The sequence below is a fragment of the Chiloscyllium punctatum genome, chromosome 19 (assembly GCF_047496795.1).
Source record: "Chiloscyllium punctatum isolate Juve2018m chromosome 19, sChiPun1.3, whole genome shotgun sequence".
NCBI lineage: Eukaryota > Metazoa > Chordata > Chondrichthyes > Orectolobiformes > Hemiscylliidae > Chiloscyllium > Chiloscyllium punctatum.
This window is the reverse complement of record NC_092757.1, coordinates 40,904,477-40,928,132: the sequence shown is the minus strand read 5'-3', so window position 1 is coordinate 40,928,132 and position 23,656 is coordinate 40,904,477. Positions and strand designations below refer to the sequence as shown.

At 41.8% G+C, this 23,656-nt stretch overlaps 1 long non-coding RNA gene across 2 annotated transcripts in view; it reads left to right on the top strand.

The window, feature by feature from the left end:
• LOC140491278 (uncharacterized) overlaps window positions 1-23,656 on the top strand; it is a 104,100-nt gene that overhangs the window by 68,351 nt on the left and 12,093 nt on the right. Inside the window, exons 2-4 of one of the 2 annotated variants that reach the window (XR_011963269.1) lie at window positions 1,435-1,545; window positions 2,597-2,692; window positions 18,872-18,962. This is a non-coding gene — a long non-coding RNA (uncharacterized lncRNA). The remainder of the gene's footprint in view (window positions 1-1,434; window positions 1,546-2,596; window positions 2,693-18,871; window positions 18,963-23,656) is intronic. The other variant, XR_011963270.1, reaches the window with a different exon arrangement.

The window sequence follows — 23,656 nt, the reverse complement described above, 5'->3', positions numbered from 1 at the left end:
AGATGGAATCAAAGACCCTGAGCAAAACTGTGGTTAATGGTAATTAGAGAAAATTCTACACTGGAAATGGGAACAATGGAAAAAGCAGTCTCTGCAAAGAATCTTCCAAGTTGCATGTCATTCTGACTAGGGACTAATTTATTCTTATTTCATTATCGGTTGATAAAAATCTTGGAATGTCCCTCCAACAGCTCTGTATGGATCTGCATTACTTGGATTGAAGAGGTTCAAGTAGGCAGCTCTCTGGCGCCTTTTCCAGAGCGACTGGGGATGACAAATAAACTCTGCCCTTGCTAGTGCCCTCCAAAACCCTGGATGAATATTGCTGAAAATGTGTTGCTGGAAAAGCCCAGCAGGTCAGGCAGCATCCAAAGGAGCAGGAGAATCGGCGTTTCGGGAATGAGCCCTTCTTCAAGACTCAGCCCTTTTCCAGCAACACATTTTCAGCTCTGATCTCCAGCATCTGCAGTCCTCACTTTCTCCTGGATGAATATAATCTGTTAAAAAAAAGATATTTAATGTTTGACAGTTTGCACCTAAAGTTTCGGAAAGGTAACACTTTGCTGGATGAATATGATGCCAGTGACATCAGGAGCATGACAAGACATTGATAACAATTGGAATTGTCACTTCAGTTAGTTTATTTCAGATGATTGATTGTGTGACGTCAGTGCCACTGAGTTCAACATTTTCATAACGCATTATGGTAGTGTAATACGTTATCAGTATTTGGAAACCTGTCATTCACAAAGTTTTTAATTTTTCATTCAGATACCATAACCAAATACTCAGGAGCCAACAGAAGTGGCAGGTTCACTGTTCTCTTTCAGATCAGACAACTATCCACAGTCCAAAAGACTAAGTAATTTGAAAGTGCTGGAAAACCTTAGCAGATTCTAAGCAGAGAGAAACAGATTTAACATATTGAGTCGAATATGAGTTTACCCCAATAGGGTAATATCAGATTTAATATTCTAACTCTGTTTCTCTCTCCAGATACTGCCTCATCTGCTGTGTTTTGCCACTGTTTTATGTATATATTACATAATTACACTTTTCCCAGTATTCCCTAGCACAGTGATTCATTGGGGGGTGGGGGGTGGGGGGTAGTGGCATGGTGTCTCAGTGGTTAGCACAACTGTCTCACATGTCAGGTAGGTTTCTTAAATTTGTAAAAATAATTAATCTAAAGCCAAAGCAAAGTTACTCGAAAAATGATGGAAGGATAAATGACATATAGTTTGGACATTGACGATATGTGTATCATTATTTATTTTCCTATAAATCTGAGACACGTACACACATGTCTGAAGGCAAACAGAGAGAAAAAAAAACTCTGCAGAATATTAGTTTGGAAAAGCTTTGTCCAAATAATAGTTCATTTCATGGCAAAAGGAAAATTGAGATGGTCTCAATTGTTATTCTATCTCACAGATGCTGCTGGCAATGGGTTTCTTCCTGGAACCGTTGGACTCGGTTGAATTCCCTTCTCTCCTGGCAGTGGGGAGATTCCAATAAATCCTCAACAGGAACCGTCCATGAATGGTAAAGATGACTGATGGATTTTCAGCTCTCAGTTAAAGAGGCATACAGTGTGTTAGGTTTCATTGGTAGAGGGATTGAGTTCTGGAGCTGCAATATCATGTTGCCAACTATACAAAACGCTGCTGCAGCCACACTTGGAATGTTGTGTACAGTTCTGGTCCCCATATTTCAGAAACGATGTGGAATCATTGGAAAAGGTGCAGAGGAGATTAATCAGGATGTTGCATGGTCTGGACGGATGGTCTTATGTGGAAAGGCTGAGAGACGTCGGTCTGTTCTCATTGGCAAGAAGAAGGCTAAGAGGGGATTTGATAGAGACATACAAGATGAGCAGAAGGTTAGGTAGAGTAGACAGTGAAATTCTTTTTCCTGGGACGATGACGTCAGCTTGTACAAGGGTGCATAATTACAAATTGAGGGGTGTTAGATTTAAGACAGATGCCAGAGGCAGGTTCTTTACGCAGAGAGTGGTAAGCATGTCTTAGCTGCTAATGTAGTCAACTCGCCACATTAGGGAGATTTAAACAATCCTTAGATAAGAACATGGATGGTTTTGGGATAGTGTAGGGGGACGAGCTGAGTATAGTTCACAGGTCGGCGCAACATCGAGGGCGCAAGGGCCTGTTCTTTGATGTATTGTTCTATTTTCTATATGGTGCTGTTGAGACGAACAAGTAAAGCAATAGAGTAATGGCTGTGGCTTCTCAGACAAGTGACATTTTCTCCCTCTCTGAGTTGAAACATACAATAACGAGACCTGAACACCAACCTTAAACATGTAAGTTCTGGTTAAACATTCCCCTGATTGCATACTCCATTCCTGTTATCTGCTCCATGTAGGAGTGATTTGTAATTTATCATTTGAAAATATTTTTATACGTGACTTCATAACTATTGTACAATAAATTCATGTCTTCAAAGTCCTGTGTTAAAATGAATATATTGTTTTATTAAACTGAACCCTTAGTTTTGTTCTCTCATTTCTCAGCTATGCCCAGTACACTGTCCTCAGGGTCATTTAAGGTGCAATTTGAACATTTCTTATTCTCAGGCCTGAAGTGCCCTGACCTTGTAGAGGCCCTGAGGGGTATGGATACGGTTATTTTCCGAAGTCCGAGGAATCCAAACCAGAGGACATAGATTTAAGGTGAGAGTGATAACACTAAAAAGGTACCTGAAGGGGTAACTTTCTCACACAGAAGGTAGTGTGTGTATGGAACGAGCTGGCAGCGAATGTGGTGGAGGCTGGTACAATTACAGCAGTTAAGAGGCAATGGATAGGTATATGATAAAGAAGGGTATGAATGCTTATGGATCTAATGCTGGCAAATGGTACTACATCAGATTGGAATATCTGATCGTTGCAGATAAACTGGACTGAAGGATCTGTGTCCGTGCTGTATCACACAATGATTCCATCAGGCCTTCATTCTAGCAAAGAGTAAAGTGAAACATCAGTGAAAAGCTTCTAAAACCATTGCGTATTTTTCTTTCAGTTTAGGGGATCATTACTAGACACAGATGTAGTCTCAGCATTGTCATGTACAAATGCAGTAATCCATCCTAATGATTATACCCAATAGTCTTTGCATAAAACAGCAAGATTCGATAGCCCTTTCTAAGTATTGGCTGAATCTGCTGACTAGGTTTATGTGACTCATGTACCGGAATGCACTAATCCTTCTGTTTCAATGAGTTCTGTGATTTTCTCTCCATTTAAGGAGGTTACTGTTATTTTCTCTGTTCAACACTGACTTCTCTTTACCCACATTATACTGTTTTCTGCCAAAGTTTTGCTCACTAACTTCCCCTGTCTGTATCCCATTGTAGAGTCTCCATGTCCAGTTAAATGACTATCTTGGTGAATGAGCTAACTGAGCTCCAAGCCAATCAGTCCTCTCATCCACGTCGTTGGTATAGATTGTAAATAGTTGATAATCTCACACTGATCCCCGAGGAACTCCACACAGTTGCAACTTTGCAACCTGAATATAAACATTTATCCCGAATGTTTATTCCCTGATAGTTAACCGGGATTCCCCTGTTGTTGGGCAGCAAGCTAGAAAGGTTGGATGGCCTCATCCTCTGTGTAATATACTTAGTGGGCTGAATGACTTCAATCTATCCCTGCATAAATTCTTAGAGGGCAGAACGGCCTCATTCTTTCTAATTATAATGATGCTGACAGGCTGAATGGGAGCCTTCTTTACCTCTGTAACATTACTGAGGGCTTGAGAGAGCAACACATGGGTTAGGAGCAGCAGCTGGCCATTCAGCCCCTTGAGCCTGCTGCACCATTCAGAATGTGCATTGTTGATGTGATTGTAACTAAACATCACTTTCCTGTCTGTTCCCAATAAACATGGATCCTCTAGTTCATCAAAGTTCTATGGAACTCAACCTTGAGTGTTTTCAGTAACCCAGTCTTCACTGCTCCCTAGGTATGAGAGCATCACAGATAACACAACTCTAAACAGAAAGGAGCATCCCTGTCTCAGTCTGAAATGGGAATATCCTTAATCTCAAAATGTGTTCCCCTCAAACCAATTGCCAATCTTTTGATATAAAAGGAGTCGACAATTAGAAACAGATATTGACCACTTAGCCCCTCAAACCTGTCTAAATTCCCATTAACGCTCCTAAATCAAATACTTATCAAACTCATTCTCCACTGACCTCGTGGAAAGACAATTCCAGGAAAGATCATATGAGCAATGAACACTGGAGCAGAATGAGGCCATTCAGCCCATCTTTTCTGCCATGACATTTGATCATGACTAAAATATTTCTGAACGCCATTCTCCAGCCTTCTCTGACTAGCCATTGATAACTTATTAATTAAATATCTCTGTATTGAACATCTTGTTTGCCTATATGTGGGGTTATGTTTGTGTGCTTGTGTGTTAATGTCCATATCTACTTGCGTATCTCGTTGTGCATGTGTTATGTGCGTTAGTATCAGTATCTACGTTTGTGTGCATCTCTGTCTGCATTTGCTGTGCAATGTTGTTTTGGAATCAATGTCTCCATCATCCATCTCTCTCTGTCCCTGTTGTCCATAGAGTTCATGGAATCGCTACAGTGTGGAAACAGGCCCTTTGATCGAACAGGTCCACACTGACCCTTCGAAGAGTAACCCACCCAGACCCATTCAAATGCTATCCTACGTTTACCCCTGACTCATGTCCCGACCTTACACATCCACACATCCCTCGCACTATGGACAATTTAGCATGGCCAAAACTAATATCCACATCGTTGGACTGTGGGAGCACCCAGTGGAACACCATGCAGACACAGGGAGAATGTGAAACTCCACAGAGAAAGTCGCCTGAGTGTGGAATCGAGTCCGGGTGCCTGGCGCTGTGAGGCAGCAGTGCTCGCCTCTGAGTTTTGTGACTAGATTCATACAATACTACCCTCTGCTGGCCGCCTCTCACCAGTGCATCAGTGGCACAGTTTTTAACACTCTAAGAAGATAACAAATCCTTTACTGTGAATCTGTCAAATTGCATGGCTGTTTGATTTTTCAAATAATATCAGCAGTTTGTCTGATACTAAGCGATGCTGTTCCTGCGCCATTACTAACACCACTGGACCTTTTTCAGGACTTTTCAATACTTTCCCATGTAATTTTTAAGCATTGCAAGTCACAGAATGAGAAATCAATTTGTCTCGTCTCCTGACAAAATGGTTCACTCAGAGGTGAGCATTTCCATTCTGACAGGCCCAAGTATATTTGCAACCCTCCATCTACCAGCATTGTGTGTGTGCGTGTGTTTGTTTGCGTGTGTGTGTGTGGGGGGAGGCGGGCAGGGTTGGAGGTGTATGTGTTGATGGTGCTGTCAGTTTGGGTGGTGTTATGAGCTGCTGCACTCTCTCCCACCCACACTGAATCTTCGAAGGTTACACCTTCTGCCAATGTCACTGCAGTAGGGTGTGGAGGCCAGCTGAGCGAGAGATTTTGTCATTTTAAACACCACAGACACTGTCAGACCTGCACCCACATATAGATACCCACAGAGTCAAATACAGGCACACAGGTAAAGGGTGTGGGGGGGGGGGGGGGGGGGGTGCGATGGATATTGGGCACTCCACCACCCAGCTTCACTCTTCGTATCCAATTCCAAGCTGTTTGTCCTGGAATAGGAGATGGGGAAGGATGGAGTGAGGGTGTGAGTGAGTGGGTGACCCTGCTGTTAATGCTGGTGTAGGTGGGGCAGGGGGGAGATGGTGACGTGCCCAGAGGGAGTCAGTCAACAGTGTTTTATCCATCCCGTGCTATTAATGGGGGGATATAGTAGAGGGGAAAGAGAGAGAGAGAGGAGGAAGGTGCTGCATGCTGGGTGGTGAGCTCAGACCATGCTCGCTGTGTCTAGTGGTGTGGCCCCCTCTGGGAAGAGAATGGTCCTCCTCTGTACTAGCCCATCTACCAGGACCTCCTTGCCCGTGTCGACAAACCGTGGTGCCTTTGCCCTTTATCTGCCATTGTCAGGATAAATTGTACAGGGCAGCTGCAACCTCAGAAAGCTCAACCATGTGCCCACTGGCCTCTTAAAGGTAGCACTAGTGCTAGGGATCACGGAATACCAAGGGGCATGCAGGTGATGGTGATTCTCCCACCAAGCTGGATTGGTGGGAGAATCTGGCTGGTATTGTATGAGAGGGACACCATGGGGTGTCTTGGGTAGTCAATGAGGTGACTCCGATAAGATAGCACCAGGAAACTAGCTCAGCCTCATGTAGACAATCCCTCTGTCACACTCAATGAAAATGACACTGAGACAAATTATTATTCGATTCATCGCAATGAGTCGAAGACTTTGCTGACCCCAATCTCAGTTACAATGCTGCAGCTGCTTAACCAATGCTCTTCATCACAGAGAAGGAGCTAAACGTCACCTTACCCTTGGGAAATAAGGCAGTGGGGAGCGGGTGGTTGAGGTATCAGTGGGGGAGCTCTTTATGGCAAGTCATCATAATTCTATTTGTTTTAAAATAGAGATGGAAAAGGATGAACCACGTCTAAAACTTAAAGTTCTAAATTGTTGAAATCAATTTTGATGATATTAACTAAGAATTTTCCAAATTCGACTGGGACAGATATTCTCAGAAAAGGGGGTCAGTTGGGAAGTGGGAAGCCTTCAAAAATGAGTTGTCAGGAGTACAGAGACATTCTGGCCCTTTTAGGGTGAAGGGTAATACTGGTACTTGTCAGGAATGCTGGAGGATTGGAGAAATTGAGGTTCTGGTCACAGATAAACAGGAAGCATGTCTCAGGTATAGACAGCAGGAATTGAGGTGTTTTTTCTTAATTCATTCATGGGATGAAGGCATTCCTGGCTAGGCAAGCATCTATTACCCATCCCTAGTTGCCCAGAGGGCAGTTAGCAGTCAACCACATTGCTGTGAGTCTGGAGTCACTTGTAGGCCAGACCAGGTAAGAATGGCGGTTTGTTTCCTTAAAGTGTGTCAGTGAACCAGATGGATTTTTCTGACAATCAAAATGGTCATCATTAGCCTCTTAATTCCTGATTTAAAGTGAATCACGAGAAGAATCTGAAGGCAACAAGAGTATACTTAAGAGGGAAATTGGGACCATAAAAAGGAGACATGTGATAGCTTTGACAAATAGAGTTAAGGACAATCCAAAGGAATTCTACAAATATGTCAAGGACAAAAGAGTAACTGTATAGAGAATAGGACATCCTTAAAGATCAGCAACACTGCCCATGTGTAGAGCCACAGGAAATGGAGAGGTCCTGAACGAATATTTTGTATCATTATTTACTATGTAGGATGATATGGAAGCTAGAGAACTTGGGAATTAAGTAGGAAAGTGTCTGTATTACAGAGAAGCTGCTGGGGGTCTTAAAACAGCAAAGGAAGGAAAATGTCCTGGCTTTTATTAGACGTACGCTAGAACTCTATGGGAAGCTAGGGAAGTGATTGCTGGGCCCCTTGCTATCATTAATAGCCACAGGTTGACTGGAGGTTGGCTACGTGGTGCCACTACTTAAAGGATTTAAGAAGGGTAATAAGGAAAAGGTAGTTAGCCTGACGTCAGTGTTGGGTAACTTGTTGGAGGGGACTATGAGTCATCAGATTTTCACACATTTTCAAAGGTAATGACTGATTAGATAAAGTCAACATGACTATGCAAGCAATATTGTGTCTCACTGACTTGGCTGAGATTTTTTGAAGAAGCGACTAAAAAGAGTAATTGAGAGAGAGTGGTGTACGTTGTCGATATAGACTTCAGTAAGGCGTTGAATAACATTGTGCATGGTCATCTGTTTAACAAGGTTGGTTCATATGAAAGCCATTTGGATATAAAACTGGCTCAAAGGTTAGAGACAGAGGGTGGTGGTAGAGGGTTGCAATATCTTGGCAAAGGTTTGCAATGCTCCCCATGCTGTGCAGATAGTCCGATTTATGGAATAATCCTCGAGCACGGCCTGCACAGCTCTCCATCTTAGCTGTTACCTTACCCTAGTTTATGGTGTCTGGGCTGGTTCTATGTTTTATCCTTCATAAAACTATGTTGACTGTGCTGGATTGTGGCTTGACTTTGGAAATCTTCTGTTATTAATTCCTTCTTAACGGATTCTAACAATTTGTCTTCAATCCCAATAGTTTTCTCATTACTTTCCATTCCAGAGTGAAGCTGGTTATTCAAAGACCTTCCCTTTCTATAACCTCTATGTTCCTTTTCACAATTCCTGTGTAACAGGCACAAGGCTGTAAAAGATCTGCTCCAATTGCTGTGTAAGAGGCATGAGTAGCTGATTGGACTCATTCTGTTCCTGCTGTACACACTTGCTGGGCTGAATGTCCTCCTGGCTTTCCTATATTATAGTCTCAATGGACTTGCATGTTCTGCTCCTGTCTCTGACCAAGCGCTCAAGATCTCAATGTTCACCTCCTGTTGCTCAATGACATGTCTGGGGTCTTATGGAATCTCCCTGTTCAAATGTCACTTTTCATGGGTGGAAATATGCAGGCAAATTGTGTTGCCCACACTGGGTAGCTCAGTGGTTAGCACTGCTCCCTCACTGCACTAGAGATCCCAGTTCAATTTCCGTCTCCAGTTTCCTCCCACAGTCCCAAGATGTGCAGGTAAGGTGGATTGGCCATCCTAAATTACCCATAATGACCGGGGATCAGATTAGATTACTTACAGTGTGGAAACAGGCCCTTCAGCCCAACAAGTCCACACCGACCCGCCGAAGCGCAACCCACCCATTCCCCTACATTTACCCCTTACCTAACACTACGGGCAATTTAGCAAGGCCAATTCACCTGACCTGCACATCTTTGGACTTTGGGAGGAAACCGGAGCACACGGAGGAAACCCACGCAGACATGGGGAGAATGTGCAAATTCCACACAGTCAGTCGCCTGAGTCGGGAATTGAACCCAGGTCTCTGGCGCTACGAGGCAGCAGTGCTAACCACTGTGCCACCGTGCTTCCCACTTCTCCCACAAGACCGCCTAACTGCAGTAGTGCTTATTTTTTCCCCAGCAACCATGTTGTGTGTGTACAGGTGTGAGACACCCATGTTGTGTGTGTGCAGGATGTGAAGGCTAGGTGCATCAGTCATGGAAAATGCCAGGTTATAAAGATTGGGAGGGATGGGTGGTGGGGATTGGATGGGATGACCTTCGGAGGATCAGTGAGGAGTCGATGGGTCAAATGGCCTGCTACCATACTGCAGGGATTCTATGATTAATACTTTTGTTGCAGAAATCAGTTGTGGGAACAATCTTTGTGTTCATTCCAACATGCTTTCCTCAGTGAGGAGATTAAATCTGTGTGCATTACTCCAGATGTGATCTCCCTAAGATTCTGCACAGCAGCAGTAACACTTTACCAGCCTGCTGTAAGGTTCCCACCCAGGTTAGAGCAGTATCAACTCTCTGGGGGAATACACAGCATAGCTGAACGTTCATTGTCCTTCTTTACTCCATCAGCATAACGCGAGATCTGGTGATAATGTCACAATGACACTTGAGAAGAACAGGTAAGGTGTGGCGAGATGGTATCAATGTTGAGATATACCTTGTTAAAAATCTTGCCTGAATCTACCATCAACCTCGCCAGACCCCATATCACTCAGAATCTGGTAAGGTGGAACTTAGAAACAGCAAGGAGAAGCAAACATTGATGAGATTTGTATACAAAAGTCAAAATTCTGATACAAATGTTTATGGTCCAAAACAGGAAATTAGACATACAAGTTTGTGGGTACTGCAGTAATAATGGACAGCTTCAAGTTAAATCTAAAGAGTTGTTAATCCAAGTAAATGTTAATGCTGGGAAAATGGATTACATGAGCGTCTATGAGATGAGTTTCTTTAATGATATGTTGAGCACCAAGTAGAGATCAGGCTGTTCTAGAATTGGTGATGTGTGATCAGAAGAGCTAATTGAAGACTTTGTTGTAAAGAAGCTTTTGGGAATAGTGACCTTAATATTTTGAATTTAAATGACATCTGAACACAAAGCAGTTGTTTTCTTATATTACTGGTACATACCTGAGTCATGCAAGCCATTAAGATACGAGGATAAAGTTGGCTTCAATGAATTTGAAAAGTACATTAAAATGATTTGATGAAAGACAGAAAATGTCTGTTATTTATGCAAACACTGTAAGGTCTGCAAGGACATTCTCGAGATTAATCTCTCAGATGGCAAGATTGTCTGATGAGGGAACTCCACCTGTGTTCCAGAGAGTTTCAGAGAATGAGAGGTGATCGAAATGAAACTTTAAACAAAATGACACAGAGGGGAGTGACGAACATGGGCATTGACAAGTGAGAGCAATATTAACGAGAATCCCAAGATATTCCACAAGAACATCAAGCAGAACAGAACAGCCAAAGAATAATTAGGACCCATTAGACATCAAGGGCGCAATCTGTGTGTGAAGCTGGAGATAATCGATAGATTGTGACATAAGAGTTTCACATCTGTTTTACTTGGGAGAAGAAGGAGGCAGGTGCATATTTCAAGAAGACCGGATTGGGAAGCTCTTGAGCAGATTGATATACGATGGGAGCAGGAAATGACGGTTTTGGCTGGTATAAAATTGGACAAGTCCCAGGTCTGGAAGAGTTGTATCACAAGCTGCAGTGTGAGACAAGGGAGGAAATGCCCTGACTCGAATGTTTAAGTAGAATCTAGTCACAGGGGAGTTGCCAGATTAATGGAGAGCACTCTTTACAGGAAGGGTTGGTGCAGGTAGACCAGGAAACTATAGATCAGTGTGTATCAGATCTGTTTCAGGGAAATTATTGGGGAAAGCAGGGAAGGAGACAATTGATCTTCATTGAGAGGGCAATGTTTGATCAACGATCATCAGTATGAAGTTATCAGAGGGTAGTCAAGCCGAGGGAATTTTATTGAATTTGTTCGAGGAGCTCGCTTTTATGTTTTCATTTTCAGCAACACCTTTGACAAAGCCTCACATGATAAAGAAAGTACAATCTCATGGTATCAAGGGTAACTTGGTATGTGACATTCAAATGGTCTTAGAGGCAGGAGGAAGAGAGTGATGGGAGAAGGATGTTTGTCTGTCTGGAGACCAGTGTCCCTGGTGTACCCCAGGGATCAGTGCTGTGTCCCTTATTCTTTGTGGCATTCATAAATGACGTAGATGTGAATGTGGAGGGAGTGGGGAGTGTGTGATTAGTAATTCTGTCTTTGACACAAAAATGGCCAGGTGTTTGACAGTGAGGGGAAAGGCCTTACAGGAAGGTACAGATGGAATGGTCAGATATACAGATCAAAGGCCGATGGAATGCAACCCTGATAAATATGAGGTTAATGCACTTTGGATGAAGGAACCAGACAGGGGAGTATTCAATGAATGGCAGCACACTAAGTAGCTCAGAGGGTGCTTCTCCACACATCCCTGAATGTGACTGAACATGGTAATAGGTTAGTTCAGAAGGCATTGGGAATAGTAAATAGCCTTTACTCATCGGGACATAGATTATAAGAGCTATACAGGACTTTGGTTCGGCCAAGATGGAATACTGTGTGGAGTTCTGGGAGCCAAATTACAGGAGGAATGTGCTTGTCCTGGACGGGGTGCAGAGGAGATTCACCAGGATGTTCCCTTGGTTGGAGCATATCAGCTATGGAGAGATGCTGGATAAGCTCGGGTTGTTTACTTTGGAGCAGAGAAGGCTGAGGGGTCGTGATTCAGAAGGATAAGATTATGAAGGGCATGGACAGGGTGGATGGATAGTAGCTGTTCCTTTTAGTCAAAGCGGTAAAAACAGGGGAACACACTTTTAAAGTGAAGGGTTTGAGGATTAGAGAGGATTTGCGGATTGTTTTTCACCCAGAGGGTGTTGGGGTCTGGAATGTACTTCCTGAGAGGGGAGTTGTTATGGTAACCACAAAACAGCTAAATAGGACTTGGACGAGCTATTGAAGTGTCATAACATTCCCGGCTATAGGTCTCATGTAGGAGAGTGGGACTAGTGTAGACTGTGCTGTATTTCTGGCGGTACAAAGACTATGCTTTAAGGTTTTATGGTGTGGATATAAATTGTTGTGTTTCTGAAGAGAATATTAACAAGAATTATAGGGGTGAACTGTTAATGGAAAAGGTTAGAGAAAACAAGTGTAGCTTTGTTGTAGTCTGAACCCAGAGGAAGGAGAATAGAGAACAGGGCAATAGCAAAACTATGAAGCAACTACTTCAGTTCTGTCTTCACAGAAGGAAACAAATCAATTCTTTCCAGCAAGACTGGAAAGCCCAAGTCTCGAGAGAAAAAGAATGAAATTAATAAATAAATGCTTTGGGAGAAATTATTGGGACTGAAAGTATGGTTGAATAGAGATGGAAGGTGAGAAGGTAAAGTCCAATAACAGGGTCCTGTGCACTACAAAGTAGACAACAATAGGATGAGGGAAGAGTTGGCTAAAGTTAACTGGAAGCAAATACTTTACGGTGGAACTGTATACGAACAGTGGATGGCTTTTAAAGCAATTTTTCCAAGTGCTCCACAACAGCATATAACAATGAAATGGAAGGGCTGTAGGAAAAGGGGTAAGCTGCCATGGATGTATCAGTAAATAAGGGGGGCTATCAAATTAAACTAAATCACATAAATAATGGCAAAGACCAATGCGAAACTAGAAGATTTGGAAAACTTTAAAGGTCAAAAGAGCAACAAAAAAACTATCAAGAAACATAAGATAGATTATGAGAGTAAACTACCTCAGAATATAAAGACAGATAGCAGAAGATTCTATAAATATATAAAATGAAAAGAGTGGCTCAGGTGAGCATTGGTCCTTTAGAGGGTGAGAAGGGGGATTCAGTAATAGGATATGAGGAAATGGCCGAGGAATGGAACAGATATTTAGTCGGTCTTCACAGTGAAGAACACCAATAAGATGCCAGTAATTGTCAAAGGGAGGAAGGTAGGTGAGGACCTGGAAACAACCATTCCCATGATAGAGATAGTGTTGGGCAAGCTAATGGATCTAAAGGTAGGTAAGTCTCCAGGACCTGATGCAATGCATCCCAGGGTACTAACAGAAGGGGTGGGAGAAATAGCAAATTCATTTGTGGAAACTTTTCTAAATTCACTGGACTCTGATGCAGTTCCAGCAGATTGGAAAACAGGAAATCAGACACCACTGATTAAAAAGGAAAGTAGGAAAAAAGTGGCAAATTATAGACTGGTTAACCTAACATGTGCAGTAGGGAAAATATGTCAATCTGTAATCAAGGAGTAAATAGCATGCATCTAGATAGAAATTATCCCGTTGGACAGACACAGCATTAGTTCATGAAAGACAGGTTATGCTTAACTAATTTACTAGAAATCGATGAAGACATTATGACCACGGAGACCCAGTAGATGTGATGTACTGAGATTTACAAAAGGCATTCGACACAGTGCCGCCAAAAAAGTTGCTGCATAAGGTAAAGATGCATGGCATTACGGGTAAGGTATTAGCATGGATAAAGGATTGGTTAATTAACAGGAAGCAATGAGTGGGAATAAATGAGTGATTTACTGGTGTGCCTCTGGGATCAGTGCTGGGACCGCAATTATTCACAACTTACATAGACGTTTTGGAGTTGGGGACCACGTGTAGTGTCTCAACGATAGCAGATTATACTAAAATGAGTGGCAGAGCAAAGTGTGCAGAGGACTGATAAACTTTAAAACGGGACATAAATATTATAAGTGAGTGGGCAAAGGTCTGGCAGATGGAGTGCAATTATAATAAATGTGAAATCATCCATTTTGGTAGGAATACCAGTAAAAAAGACTATTATTTGCATGGTGAAAAATGCAGCATGCTACTGTGCACAGGGACATGATGTCCTTGTGAATGAATCACAGAAGTTGACCTGCAGGTGCAACAAATAATTAACAAGGCAAATGGAATTGTGTCCTTCGTTGAGAATAGGATTCAGTTTAAACACAGGAATGTTATGTTGCAGCTGTACAGGGTGCTGGGGAGGGGGGCGGTGGGGTCACACCTGCAATACTGTGTGCAGTTTTGGTCTCCCTACTTGAGAAAGGATGTCCTGGCTACAATGGATGCAGAGGAGGTTTGCTAGGTTGGTTCTGGAGTTAAGGGGGTCGGCTTATGAGGAGAGACTGAGTGACTGGAATTATATATTGATTGGAATTTGAAGTAATGAGGGAGGATTGTATAGAAACATATATGATTATGATTGGAATAGATAAGATAGAAATAGAGAGGATGTTTCCAGTAGCAGTTGAAACTTGGACCAGAGGGCAAAATCTCAAAATTAGGTGGAGCAGATTTAGGACTGAACTGAGAAGGAACTTCTTGACCAAGAAGGTTGTGAATCTGTGGAATTCCCTGCCCACTGAAATAGTTGAGGCTCTATCATTTAATGTTTTTGAAGCTCAGATAGATAATGTTTGAGCATTAAAGGAACAATGGGTTAAGGAGAGCGGACGGGCAAGTGGAGCTGAGGCCATGAAATAATCAGCCCTGATCTTATTGATGGTCATAGATTTTCTGTAATGTGTCAACATGAAATGGGGATCATATTTGAGAAAATGACTGGTTAATACATACGGAGAAGCAATGGATGCAATACATTTGGATTTTCAGAAAGATCTTGGTACAGCCTCTGGCCTCGTGTGCAAAGTCAATGTTACAGGATTGGGGCTAAAATATCAACCTGGTTTTAGAATAGGAGAGCTGACAGGAAACAGTGAACATGAATAAAGCAATATGTTTTGAAGTGGAAGGAACATGCTGTGTCACAGTGCTCGGTGCTTGGGCCTCAGCTGTTCCCAATGCATGTCAAACATTTAGTTGAGGGAATCAAATGCAATATTGCCAAATCTGCTGCAAACACTAAACGAGGTCGGATTGTGTGTGAGTGAGGAGGATGTAGAAAAGCTACAAGGTGATTGAGACAAGTGGAGTGAATGGGCAAATACGCGGCAGTTGGAAAGCAATGGGAGTGGATGTGATGGTGTGTATTTTGTTGGGAACAATACAACAGCAACCTATCATTTGAAAAGGGATTCATTGAAACATGTTGATCTTTAAAGGGATTTATGTTCTGTCTTTGTTTCTTCGGTGCAGCCCTCCGAGGACCATGCAGGGCAGTGAGTTCTGAACACAGAAGTCAATACTGGGAATGGCATTGGCACACTGACCCAACAAGAGGAGAGCTGTAACATTGAAAAGGACCTGGATCTCCTTGTACACCAGTCACTGACAGCAATATTGCAGGAAAGAAAGCAATTAGGAAAATAAATGTTGCGTTGACCTTCATTTCAGGGAGATTTAAGTCCAGGAGTAAGGGTGTCTTATTGCAGCTGTACAGGGCCCTGGTGAGACCCCATCTCAATCATTGTGCAGTATTGTGTGCAATTTTGGTCTCCGTACCTCATAAAGAACAAATCTAACATTGAGGGAGAGCAGTGAAGGATGACCCGACTGATCTCTAGGATCACTGGCTTGTTGTGGGGCAGATCTTGCATTGACTGGATTGGGCCTGTAATCCATGGGCTTTAGGAAAACGAGTGGAGATATCAATGAAATATATAAAAAGCAAACAGGGCGAGACGGATTGACAGCAGGGATGGTAATTCCCCTGTCTGTGACGTCTAAAACAAGGAGCCACAGTATTAGGTGCAGGCAGGTCACTCTGCATTGAGATGATAATAAATGTCTGCACTCACAGACTGATGAACCTGGGGATTTCTCTCCCACATAAGACTGTGGAGGCCAGAACACTGAATATAAATATGGATTTCTGGACATTAAAGGGATCCAGGAGACAGCTGGAGTAAAGCTGTCAGAGGATCAGAGATGTTAGGAAGGAGATCTCTGCAGTGTCAATAGGACTGTGTTTCCGTTCCCTTTTCCAATACCGAGTTTTCTGTCAGTTTTATCCTTCCAAGCCTCGGAGCAGTTTGATACATTTGAGTGTCTTGCTTGTCTGTTTTAGAGACCATTGAAGAGTTTATCACATATCTTGTGTCTGGAGTCACTTTTAGGCCAGACCAGGAAAGCACGGGAGATTCACTTCCTGAAAGTACATTGGGGAAGGAAATAGATGTTTACAATTGACATTGGCTTCAAGGTCACTGTTACTGACACCAGATTTTAATTATTGATATTTTATTAATTGTTTTAACTTCCACCAGCTGCCAGAGCATCAGCCTGGTCTGGATTAGTAATCCAGTGACATTTCCACAACAGCACCATCTCCACATGGGGACCTATCAGACACAATGAGCAGGTTATTTCTGTGCTGCTTGACAGCTCTGTCAGAAAAAAAACACTAATTTGACTTTTGTGAAGACACTGAGGGTGTGATAATTAGTCAGATTGTAACTATTTCTCTCTTTGAGAACCGGACATAGCTGAGTAATTTTCCACATTGCCAGGGAGATGTCAGAGTTGTCAGCTTGGTGGAACTGGTCGACTGAGGGATTATCCCAGTCAAAAAGTTACAGATTTTGTTTGAATATAATGCTGCTTCAGCTGCTGCTACTGCTGTGGTGTATAGCACCACATCAATGTCTGGAATTCTGTATTTAAGAAAGTTCAGGGAGTTATATCAATGAAAGTATTTACAGAGGAGTTTTGACTTTGAAACGAATTGAGTGCAATGTGGATTTAGTGATGTAAGAGGAGTTCTCGAGTCATAGACTCTTAGAGTCGTACAACATGCAAACAGACCCTTTGACCCTCCATGCTCACCAGGTTTCCTAATCTTCCAAACCTTTCCTATTCGTGTACACATCGGATTGTCTTTCAATTGTTGTAATTGCACTCACCAATACCTCTTCCTCTGACAGCTTGCTACATATACACACCAATCTCTGTGAGAAACAGCTACCCTTAGATCTCTTTTAAATCTCTTCCCTCTCACCTTCAACGTATCCTCTCTGATTTTGGACACCCCCACCCTGTGCAAAAGACCTTTTCTATTTATCCTAACCATACCACTCTTGATTTTATAAACCTCTGTAAGGTCACCCCTCAGCCTCCGACACAAAAGGAACAAAATCCCTGCCTCTCCATATATCTCAAAACCTCCCGTCTCTGTCACATCATTTTAAATATTTTGTCCCTTTTCCAGGTTATAACATCCTTCCTACAGCAGGGTGACAATAATTGAACTCAGTACTCCAAATGTGGCCTTGTACAGCCACAACATGATGTCCCAATTTCTGTACTCAATGCTCTGACTGATGGAGGTAAGTGTGCCTCACGCTTTCTTCACAGCACTGTCTACCTGCGACTCCACTTTCAAGGAACTATGTAACTACACCCTGGGTATTTCTGTTTGAATACACTCCCCAATGCCCTACCGTTAACTGTATAAATCCTGCCCTAGTTTGTCTAACAAAATGCAACACCTCACATTTATCTGCATGAAGCTCTACCTGCCAATCCTCAGCCCACATTCCCAGTTGATCACGATCTCAATGTTCTCTAAGATAACCTTCTTCACTGTCCACTATTAACACCAATTTTGGGGGGTTTGTCTACGAAGTTAATATCCATGGTTCCTATATTCTCATCTAAATCATTTACAAAAACAATGAACAGCAGCAGAGTGTTCCTTGTAGTGCACCACTGGTCACAGGCCTCCAATTTGGACAACACAGCTCTCCCAGCATCAACTACCTCCTACTGTCAACCCAATTTTGTGTATAATTGGCTAGTTCTCACTGACCCCCTGTGATGTAACCTTATGAACCAGGCTACCATGAGGAACCTTGCTGGGCCTCACTAAAGTCCACATAGAAAACACATGCTGCTTTAACTTCATCTATCTTCCCGATCACCCCTTCAAAAACTGCAATCTAGTTTGTGAGACATGGATTCCCAAACAAAAAGCTGTGCTGAATATCCCTAATCAATCCTTGCCTTTCCAAATGCATGTAAATCCTGCCTCTCAAAATTTCCTACAAGCACTCATCCATCCTTGACATCAAACTCACTGGTCTGTAGTTCCCTGGGTTTTCCTTGCAGCCGTATTACAAATAATGTAAAAACATTAGCTACCTTCCTGTCCTCCAGCAGTTCAGCCAAGGCTGTCAATGATATACATAAGAAAGTCAGGAGAACTGCAGATTACATAAACCAGAAATCTAAGACAGAAATGTGCTGGAAAAGCTCAGCAGGTCTGGCAGCATCTGTGCAGAGAAATCAGAGTTAATTAGTTACAACACAAATTAACCCCCACCACCCCCCCTCATCCCACACGCAAATTTAAACTTGCAAGACAGAAAAGATTTAGCCCATTCTCTAATCTGTAAAAATTCAAAAGGCCAAGAACCATCCTAAAGGTCAGTTTTTAAAGTAAAAATAACAATTTTTTTTTAAGTCTAACAGGGAATAATTAGCTAACAACTATTAGCAACTCCTTTCTCTGACCTATCTTTTCGTTTCTCTTCTACAATACTGGTACGATAACCCTGCCCCACCCCAAGTAAGACTAACCAAAGCAGACAAATTTCAGAACCTGCCAGCTGTCGAATCTTCTCGTTTTATCTTCCTCTGTCTTCTTTTCTTCTCCTTAGAGTTTCTGTTTCACAGGTCATTGATAAATAAAGGTACATTTCGGAGAGCTATTCTCCGGGCAGTCTGCAGATGTTGGTGCCGTGGCAGTTCTCCCCTAACTGGTCAATTTCTTTTTTCAGAATTATACCCCAAAGCATCGGGTCATTTCATTTTTTTATAATATTGCCAAATGCCAAATTTAAACTCGATTGTAATTTATTTCTTGGGACATAATTTAAACGGATTGATCAAATTTGATTTTTTTTTGTCTCATAGCATCCCAGGTACTGCCAGCTGCTGAACCAAATGTTACATTGTAAATTTCCCAGAACTCACTGTGGTTGTAAATCCTTCAACTCTCTTAAAGGTAAGTACCCTTTACATGTTCATTGCACCTACCCTCTCAAAAAAGAACCATCATAATGAAAACACGGTCTCATTTGTTTTTCTATTCTTCAAACACATTACCATAATTGAAATCTAAGTTCACCTTAACTTTTCCCATATACCTATACTTTACATTGGATAAATACAAATCTCATCTAAACTTTATCAGTTAAATCTGTGAGAACGCATCTGCGATTACATCCTTACGACATGCTACATGACCAATTTTTAAATTAAAAGTCTGTAACTTAAGACTCTAATGAAATAGTCTTTCAAGCGTTCAAAGAATGTAAGCAGATTGGGATCCATGCACACAACTGCCTCCAACACGCTGTTTGTGAGTACACATTAAAATGTTGTAAGGCTAGTGCCAAACGCAATAGTTCTTTCTCAATCATGGAATATTTTCTCTGGTGGATGTTGAGTTTCTTTGAAAAGTACAGTCCCATCTCATCGTCCTGTAGCAGTATAGCTCCAACTCCTATGTCAGTAGCGTCAATGGCAACTTTAAAAGGTTTTGAAACGTTTGGATAGCTAAAACTGATTTGTGGACAATATTTCTTTTTAATGGTCGAGTGCCTCCTGGCATTGTTCTGTCCACCAAAACTTTGTGTTCTTCTTCAGCAAGTCGGTTAATGGTGCCACTACACTGCTGACGTTTGGACCAAACTTCCGATAGAATCTGTTTACTGCTAAGTAGCAAAGCACCTTTTTCTTCGAGGTCAGTCGTCGAAATTCCTGGGTAACTTTTGTCTTTGTGTTCCATGGAGTCAACTTTCCATGACCTATGTTTTGTCTCAAGAACATCTCATCTGTTTTTGCGAAATCAGTTTTGTTTAGTTTTATCACCAGCTTTGTTTCACGTATTCATTCAAAGAGCGCTGCCAACTGTACCAAGTGATCTTTCCAGGACTTAGTGAAGATCACTACATCGTCCAAATGGATTGCACAGTTTATTAATCAGGCCACAACTCTGTTCATGAATCTTTGGAATGTGTTAGGTGTGTCCTTCATTCCAAAGGGCATCACTTTGAATTGATACAGTCCATTTGGCGTTACAATTCAGAAATTTATTTTACTGTCTCTGATAAAGGTAACTGCCAGAAACCTCGCAGTAAGTCCAACTTTGTGATGTAGCCGACTTGTCCAACTTTCTTGATACAGTCTTCCAATGTCAATAGTGGATATAAGTCTGATTTTGTAACAGTGTTGACCTTCCAATAATCCAACCAAAATCATTGAGTCCCATCCGGTATGGGAATGAAGATAATCAGCGAGCTCCACTCGCTCTGGCTTGGTTCGATGATGACCTCATTGAGCATAGTCTCCACCTTCTTCTGGACCTGTCTGGCGTTGAGAGGATTAAGCCGATAAGGGTGTTGATTTATTGGAATAGTATTCCATACGTCTACTTCAGGTACAATGGCATTAGTTCTTCCCATATGATTCTTACATAAGCCCTCATATTGCAATAACAAACGTTTCAACTGCGTTCCCTGCTCCTGAGGCAGATTGTTTACGAACCTATCCCACTGCTCAAGGACTTTTACATTTTTAACATATTTTGATGCACATCAAAATCCACAACATTTGGAATTGACTCCTCACTCTGTGGGCCAGAAACTAGCACCTGTTTCTCCAATTCTTTCTCTCCTCTACTTTTCCGGAGGGCACACTCATTTATAAGGCACTTGAAGGGGTTTCTGAATGTGGGAATTGGCGACAGACGTCCTAGTTTCATTACTGCCTGTGGCCTACCTACTATTTGGCATGTATGACACGTATGCCAGAAGTTAACCATATCTTTGTGCAGTCCAGGTCAATAAAAATGTTTTTGTCCCTTAGCCTGAGTCTTTTGTACCCCTCGGTGACCTCCCACAGGTTGTTCACGTGCTACCCGTAACACTTCCTGTCTCTATTCTACTGGCAACACAATCTGGTGCACTTCAGCACACTACTGCTCTGCACTAATGTGCCATAGTCACCATTTCCGTTTTAGAATTCTATATTTCTGATAATAATCCTCAGAAATATCTCTGCCTCACTTTCAGAGAACTCATCCACATATATATCTTTTATCATCTTGCCCGTCTGTTGCAAAGCCCTTAGCCTTTCAAGACTAAACACTTTTGTCTGACCCTCTGTTTGTTCATGTTTTCCCTGCACCATTATGTCAAATGGGATGTCAGCTAACTGAACCTTAACTCCTTCATCCTTGTCTTTAGTTTGTGCTTCGTGCTGTGACTTATGATAGTGGGAGTTGGTTGCTGTACAGTCTGGGAAAATACCAGTATATTTCTGTTTTAACTCCTCAGTTTCATGGTCTTCTTGCGCTTCTCCACAACTAGGGGCATCGCTCCCAACTTGGACCCTGCTAAATCATTCGCGAGTACCAACTGGATTCCTGGAAGTCACACTCTGTCAGTCACTCCCACGGTTACTTCCCCAGACTTGAGAAGGCACTCCAACCTGATCTTATGGAGAGGAAAGCTCAATTTCTGTCCATCTATCCAACAAATCAAGACACTCTCGGGTAACAGATCAGAAATACTGGAAATTTACTCATCTCTTACTATTAGAAATTGGTTAGATCCTGTATCTCTCAAAATTATAACTTATTCTCCTTCTCCCCTGTTGGTTCTGAGTAAATTTTACTCACAGAGGCGAATTCTTTATAGAGATCAGGTACTAACTCCATACCCAGCCTCTGCCGAGGCTGTGCACTTTCCTGCAGCTCTTCGGTTCTTGTTGGGGAATCCTAAGACTTTCACTAATGCCACTGGCTTACCTTCTTTTACCACATCTTTTCCCACAGTCCCTTTCTTAACGATCAGCACCATGACCATAAAAAACCCTTCCCTATGGCAGTGAAAACGTATTTTCCCAATGCCTTTCTGAGACCACCGGCACTGTAGCTTTCTGTGTCCCACTCTATTACAGTGAAAGCACCTGACGCCTTTCATCTTCTTTAACCTCTGGTAAACTCTTATTCTCTACTGTTTCTTTTACAGTGTAGCATCTCCACATCTCCCAAATGCGATCCTTCACAGATGAAATTCTGGTTGGAAGCTTGTCTTATGCAGCAATATGTATTAATCTGCTAATTCTACTGCCCTTCTCAATTTCTGAAAATTCTGTTCCTCCACGTGAATTCTTATTATCTCTGAAAGTGAGTTTTACAATTCCTTCAACAGAATAATCTCTATTAGAGCCTCATAGGTCATATCTATTTTTAAAGCAAGCATCCATCTATCAAAATGCCTATGTTTAATTATTTCAAACTCAACATAAGTCTGACCTGATTACTTCTTTATGTTTCTGTACTGCTGTCTATATGATTCTGGTACCAATTTGTGAGCACTTAAAAGAGCTTGTTTGACGGCTTGAGAATCTCGTGACCCCTCATCTGACAGCGGAGAAAATGCCGCACTTGCACTGCCTACCACTCTAGTCCGAACTAGCATTACCCATAAATCCTTGGACCACTCCAAATGCCGAGACAATTTTTCAAATGAGATAAAGAAGGCATCAATATCTTTCTCATTAAATGTTGCAGAGTATTGACATAGTTGCATATAACACTATCGTCTCTTTTAATCTCCATCTTTTTAATGTGACTTTGCTGACTAAATCGCAACTTCTCAAGTTCAAATTCTCTCTCTTTTTGGTCAGCTAAGAACCTTCTCCTTCTCTCTTTTTTCTCTCTCTGTGTTCTGTCTTGCTTTCTGTTTCTTCTCTCTCTCTTTTTCTCTCCCTTTGTTTATCTTTAAACTGCGTTTTCCTCAATTGTAATTTAAATTTTTTTCTCACTCTACTGCACTTGTCTATGTTTCTGACACACCTTAGTATGTGAGAAATTCCCGGACAATTTCAGCTTTACTTTTATCCTTGGTTAAATCTAAATCTAACTTCCTTGCTAATTCTAAAAGTTTGGCCTTTATGTTTCTTTCTAAGATTTCATGGCAAATTTGAGAATCATCTTCAAACCCCTCTTAACTTTCTAACAGCCATTTCTCTCACTTTTAATTTAAAAAAACACAAGTCATTGGAAGTAAACGAGTTGTCTCACTGATGTTTTATTTAAAGATCTCGGACACGAACGTGCAAATGTTTAAATATACTTTGTTTACTTTTCATCCCTCAAATCTATTCAAATCTGCTCAATCTCGGACTGGATCTGTCTAAACCTGTTCATATCATGGACGAAAGCCCCCAAGCTGTTACGACACAGGGTTAACCCCTCTCCTAATTTAAACCAGCCACACAGAAAAAGTTCACCTCATGCCATAACCTGTTAAATTTCGAGACACAAAGATCCATTTACAGAGATCACAATTTAAAGTAAAATTAACAATTTTGTTACTTAAATCCAACAGAGAATAATAAAACAAACAACTATTCAGAACTCTATTCAGTTAAACGTTTCTTTGACCTCCCACTCTACAATAAAACAAAAAAAACGATTAAGTTTACAAAAAATTATCACGTTTCAAAACCAGTCAGCGTTGTCGATTCTCCTTTGTAGACTTTCCTCTGTAGAGTTTGCATTCGGTTGGCATCAATGTTCTGCTGTGCAAACCTCTTATAGAGAGATACCTTTCAGAAAGACCTTCAGCTCGCAGTCTATCTTTCTGTATGTCCTTGGCAGTTCTCCCCATAAATGTTCAAAATGTC